The sequence below is a fragment of the Petaurus breviceps genome, unplaced genomic scaffold (genome assembly GCF_028583685.1).
Source record: "Petaurus breviceps papuanus isolate PSGF00001 unplaced genomic scaffold, PetGlider_PUasm1.0 551, whole genome shotgun sequence".
NCBI lineage: Eukaryota > Metazoa > Chordata > Mammalia > Diprotodontia > Petauridae > Petaurus > Petaurus breviceps.
The window spans coordinates 10,636,322-10,642,590 of NW_027186372.1; the positions used below are offsets into that span (position 1 = coordinate 10,636,322).

The 6,269-nt window shown below is 44.0% G+C and overlaps 1 protein-coding gene across 1 annotated transcript in view; it reads left to right on the forward strand.

Moving 5' to 3' along the window:
• Window positions 1-6,269, forward strand: part of LCP2 (lymphocyte cytosolic protein 2) — a 78,916-nt gene that overhangs the window by 12,526 nt on the left and 60,121 nt on the right. The gene's annotated exons all lie outside the window — the stretch shown is intronic.

Sequence of the window (6,269 nt, forward strand, 5' to 3'; positions counted from 1 at the left end):
CAATTTTGATGAAAGAGATAGATTTAAGAGAAGTGAGCCACATGATGAAGGACAAACCTGGGAATACAGAATTGATCAGGTCATACAGACTGGAACTTCTTCCACTGTGTCACCATGAAAGAATGTTAGGAACACTATTAGAACTTTTACCAACCACGACCCTGAGCAGGAAAGTTATCAGAAGCAGTGAATCCATTTTCCATTGGGAGAAACAAAGGGATTAGAGAAAGTTATCCAGGAATATGTAGAGAAGTGCCAGGAGAAAAGGCTTAAGACTAGAATTTAGAACCTCTCCGTTTCTTTACCAATAACTCTAATCTTTAGTTGGGGGCAGGTGAGCCTGGAGTTAGGAAGACAACTTCCTGAGTTCAAATCTGGCCTCAGACACTTAGATGTGTGACACTGGGCAAGTCTCTTAACCCTGTTTGCCTGAGTTTCCTCATCTGTGAAATGAGCTAGAGAAGGAAATGACAAACCCCTCCAGTTTCTTTGCAAAGAAAGCCCCAAATGGGGTCATGGAGATTCAGACACGTCTGAAAAATGACTTAACCAGAAGAATCCTTGCCCACAAGAAGCTTGGGGAAGGCCACATGGGTGTATATAGGTCTATATAAACTTTCCCAACAAATACAACGTAATTTTGGAGAGGAAGACACGAGCGGCCCTGGGGTTCAAGCAAGGTTTCATGTAAAACATGACGTTTGAACTGAGTCTAATTCTAAAAGGTGAGGAAGGGTTGTGGGGAACATCAAATGCAAAGGAATAGGAATGGGAGAATTAACAAGGCCAGTTTGCAGGGACTGTATAGTGCACAAATTAATGAAAAAGCATTTATTAAGTGCTCATTATGTGTAAAGGACTAGACTAAATATTGGGGAAACAAAATGGAAAAACAAAAACAGTCTCAATCTTAAGAAGCTCACATTCTAATGGGGGAAGACAACATATGTGGACTATATATGGACAGGGCAAAGGGAAGGACATTAAAATCCTAATAGTTTAATTATAGGACATATGGCAAAGTTGAAGATTCCTTAAGATGTAGGCCACAGGGCAGTGCCTGGGGGTGTGGAGTGGATAGTAGCAGAGATGTTGGGTTTTTTTGTTTAGTCATTTTCAGTAGGGTTGGACTCTTATGACTCCATTTTGGTATTTTCTTGGCAAAGATAGTGGAGTGGTTTGCCATTTCCTTCTCCAGTTCATTTTACAGATGAGGAAACTGAGGCAAACAGGGTTAAGTGACTTGCCCAGGGTCACACAGCTATTAAGTGTTTGAAGTCAGATTTGAACTCAGGAAGATAAATCTTTCCAGGCCAGGCATTTTATTCATTGAGTCACCTAGCTTCTCCACAAAGATGGTGAGTTCCACTAAACTGGAGAGTATAGAGCAAAGGATTAACATGCAATAAGACTGGAAAGATGTTCACTCTTGAAGAGGACCAGTGGCATCATGGGGTGATGTCTTAGCTTGCTTGTGAATTGGATTGAAGTGAAATAGAACTGCACAAAGTCATCAGTCTCAAGTCATCAAAGTCCAGTGGCAAGACAAATGTGAAGAAGACTGGAGATGGGCCAGGATGAAATGGACAATCTTGGCCTTCCTAAATTAAGGTCTTTCCAGGGTGTCAGTGTGTCTGAGGTCACACCCATTTAATGATTAAAGAATAGGTAAGAATTCAGTAAGAGGCAAAAATGGCCCAATTTACCATCCCAAAGATAACAATCTGGGAGAGGAAAACTCTCAGGATTTTTGACCAGAACAGAAATCAATTGCTATCTATACTCACTCTAAGCCATCAAAACCTAAGCAAGGAGCCACAGAGGTTTGGGTTCGAGCTATTACTGTCCATTCAATGAAAATCAAGAGTGATATAGGTTTAAGAGCATAGGCAAATAGTTCATTTAAAACACAGTGGGCATTTTTAAAGTCCGTTTTTTTCGGAGCCATATTTTGAGAAATCAAAAATGAAAACTGCACAAGACAAAAAGTAAATTGCCCCAGATTTATGAAAAAATAAAATAGAAGAATGAAGAAGAAGAAGAAGGAGGAGAAGGAGAAATTAAAGGAGGAGAAGAAATAGAAGGAGAAGAAGAAGGAGGAGAAGGAGAAAGAAGGAGAAATAGCATTCCCCAACTTCTAATCAAATTCCAGGTTGGGTCCCTAGAGGGCAGCTTCTACTGCTCTCAGGGTTCTAGAGATAGGAAGAAAAGAAAGGGAAGAAAAACAAAGGGACGAGGTCCAGGCTTTAAAAAAATAAATTCCAGGAACCCAGGTCCCAACATCTTATCTGCCATCTTAGTCATATCAGTGGAGTGCCTAAAGGGGGTGAGAGAAGGTCATTTGTTCACTTATTCATTTATTCAACAAGTATTAAATACCTACTATGTGCCAGTCATTGCACTAGGTGCTGACGAAAGGCAAAATTAAACTATCCTTGACGTCAAGGGTCTTACCTTCTATGAGGCAGCATTAGATTCTTATCTCTAGTATGGAATCTACAGCATTTCTAACATCAGGACACATATTTCCAGTACAGGATCTGTGTCTCTGGGATATGGTATTCATATCTCAAGTAGAGGACCCACATCTTCAGCACAGGGTCTATCCATCTATGAGTAGGTGAGGAAGGAGAGACTTACGGGAACTCTAGACCTTGGTTAGGCCATACCTGGAATACCGTGCCCCATTCTGGGTGCCACGTTTTAGGATAGATATTGACAAGCAGGCAACCAGAATGGTCAAAGACCTGTGATGGCTGTCACTTGTCCATCATATTATGGAAAGCATTGGACTGGGTGGGATCTGAGGGCCCCTGTAAGAGTCTTTGTGACTAAGCACCCCGACTCCTCCCCCACTCCCCCAGCTACTTGGGGAGTCAGTGTGCTGGAGAGGGCCCGGAGACATAGCTCCCCAGTTAAGTAGAAAGAGAACCAAGCCTGAGGCAGGAAGACAACACTTCTACAGTTATTTAAAAAGATGAAAAAGGAGGTGGTATGAGTCACACTCAAAGCTTTAGCCCTGAAGGAGACTTCAAGGCCTACACCCCTCAGGGCGGAGAAGGAAGCCTGGGGAGAGCGGGCAGCCGCCCCTCCCCCCACCATTTTGGTGTCTTTGAGCTCACTGGCACAGACGTGTCATGAGGCCAGGAGGTGGGGGCTGAGAGGTTCCCTGTGACACCCCCAGTGGTAAAGGCAGTGATCCTTATCTTTTCTTTCTTCCTGCTTCTCTCTCTCTGTAGACTCTCTCCCATCCGCTCCTCCCCCCACCTTGAGAGGCCTGGGGCATTAAAGTACTCTAGGGTACACAGGGGGTAGATTTGAACCCAGATCCTCTGAGTTGATCAAAAGGAGTGAATTTCTAATTCAATGATTTCAGGCTGATTAAAGAGGAAGAGTTGGAATTGGAGGGAGCAGGAGGGGATCATCCTATACCCCTTAAATCCCACTATGGAGGAAGACCCTGCTCTGCCCCACGGACACAGCCAGCCCTGACCCAGGAGAGGTGAACCCCATAGGAGTGCTCTGCTAAGGACAGCTGGTCCTCGGGCCAGACACTTGAAGAGCTTGTTCAGGGTTTCATATCCTATGGTTCCATCTCACTTTGGCCTGCAGATAAAGAGAAAGAAGGGTGGAGGGGTTGGGATCTCTAGGCTAGATTTTAAAATGTGCAGTGGTTTGTGTTCTTGTTTTGCTGAAAAAGAAGTCGGCTTCCTCGTCTGGCAAATGAGGGGGCCTGACTCCATGATCTCTAAGGTTACATCCGGCTCTGAGAGTCCCAGAGCATATGTCACCAGCGAGGGAGGAGATAGTGACTGAGGGGGTGCTAAGGCAGAGGGCATACTGCTCAGTGGTTAGAAAGAAAGGAAATGGGGCTGTTCCCTCAGTGAGCGGCATGGGCTCTAGGGGGGCAGCCCCGTCCTGGGGCGCGCTGTGGAATGTTGTGGCCATCCCTGGGTCTCAGATCTCTTGCCTTTTTTTTTAGCACTGGAAAGAGTGCATGATTTGAAATCAGAACTGGATTCATGTGCCACTTCTTGGTATGGTGGGCAACTTAGTTAATCTCTTTGGGTCTCAATTTTCTCACCTGCAAAATGGGGAGAAGTGTGGATTAGAAGACTGTTCAGGTCCTTTCTTGAATCTCTAGCTGCTGAGAATGGGGAGCAGGGTCTATGGGATTAGATTTCTTCTTTTTTTTTTTTCTATACCTTCCAAAGCCATGGCCAGATTCGATGATTTTTCTTTTAGCTTGTCATTCAGTTGCTTTTTGGTTGTGTATGACTCTTTGTGACCTCTTTTGGTATTTTCTTGGCAAAGATACTGGAGTAGTTTGCCATTTCCTTCTCCAGCTCATTTTACAGATTAGGAAACTGAGGTAAACAGGGTGAAGTGACTTGCTCAGGGTCACACAGCTTGGAAGTATCTAAAGTCAGATCTGAGCTCAAATCATCCTGACTCCAGGTCCAGTGTTCTATCCCCTGAGCGACCAAGCTGCTCCCCACCCCACCCCCCACTTTTTTTTTTTTTTTTTACCACAATACTGTAACAAGAGCACTAGATTTGTAATCAGAACTGGTTTCAAATCTCGGCTCTGCTAATTACTATCTATGTGAACTTAGGCAAGTCACCTAACCACTCTGTGCCCTGGTCTTCTCAACTGTAAAATGAAGGGGTTGACCTCCTTCAGAGGTGGTAGATGATGAGGGATGGCTCCCAATAGGTTCAGCAGGGACTCTGATCTTATCTTAAGACCAGAACCTGCTATTCAGTCTGGAAAGAATTCAGCTCAGCCTTACTTGGAGTCAGAGTTGAAAAAGTTTATTTTTATGCTTTTGGGCAAGAGTCCTTAGGGGACTTTTGCAAGTGAAAGGGGACACAGGCTTTTACTTTTAAAGGGTAGGGCTGCCATTGTCAGGGCTGACTGGTTGGATGTAAGGGAACCAAGGCTAACTTGTGACTTCAGTGCATAGATAAAAGTTTGAGGAGTTTAACTTGGAGATGAGATTTGGGCCAGACTGGACAGACATGAGGCAACTACACTGGGGCTAGATTAAGCAAGGACAAAGGAGTCACAAGTTGTTGCCTAGGCAGAGTGCGGATAGGGGGAAGGGGCAGAGTGCGGATAGGGGGAAGGGGCAGAGTTTGAGGCTGGGAGAGGGAAATGTGATTTTACAGACTGTTTTACAAATTGGTTTTACAGACTGATGTTATTACAAATTGATTTAGACCCCAGGTACTCACCCCATCAGTAGATATGAAATATAGAAAAAGACGTACATTTATGGAGATAGTCAATTGAAGCATTTGTTTTATTTGATTATGCATATTTACTACGAGGGATTTTCTTTTCTTTTTGGGGAGAAAGACATGGGAGGGAGAGAAAATAAATTCTTGTTAATTTCTAAAAATAAAACAAAATAGAGGTTATATTACTAAAAATAAAATTAAGTGAAAGTTAGTCTACATGACTTCTAAAGTCTCTGATTAGGTCAACTCCAATTTACAAAGGAAAGGTACAGACAAAGCATTATGAGGAATTTGAAAAGATAGAAATAACTTTTGCTTGGATATGGAGGGGATCTGAGCAGGCTTTCAGAAATCAGAGTGGGAAGAATCTACTGGAGGAACAGAGCTTTATTTGAACCAAGTCAGTCACTCTGTCAATACACATTTATTAAGCACCTTCAATGTGTTTGGCAATGTGCTAAGGACTGGACATACAAAGAAAGGCAAAAGACAGTCCAGTCCGTGCCTTCAAGGAGTTCTCAGCCTAATGGGGAAGACAATATGCAAACTATATTATGTGGTAAAAAGCTACAAAAGGAAAAACTGGAGATAAGCGAGAGAGAGAGAAGGTCCTGGGATGAAGGGGAGTCTGGAAAGGCATCCTGTAGAAGGTGAGATTTTAGTTAGAACTTGAAGGAAACCAGAGAAGCCAAGAGGTGGAGATGAGGGGAGAGTGAGAGCATTCCAGGCATGGGAGAAAGTCAGTGAAAATGGGGGAGGCCAGGTAGCACAGTGAATAAGAGCACTGGCTCCAGTGTTGAGAAGACCTGGAGATCGAATCCCAGGCTCAGACACTTAGCACCCATCCAGAAACACCTGGCCGTGTAACCTTGAGCAAGTTACTTAACCCCAATTGCTTAGGGGTGGCCACGCACCGGCTCCAGTGTCGGGATGACCTGGATCAAATCCGGGCTCAGATACTCAGCACCACACCCAGAAATAACTGGCCGTGTAACCTTGAGCAAGTTACTTAACCCCGATTGCTT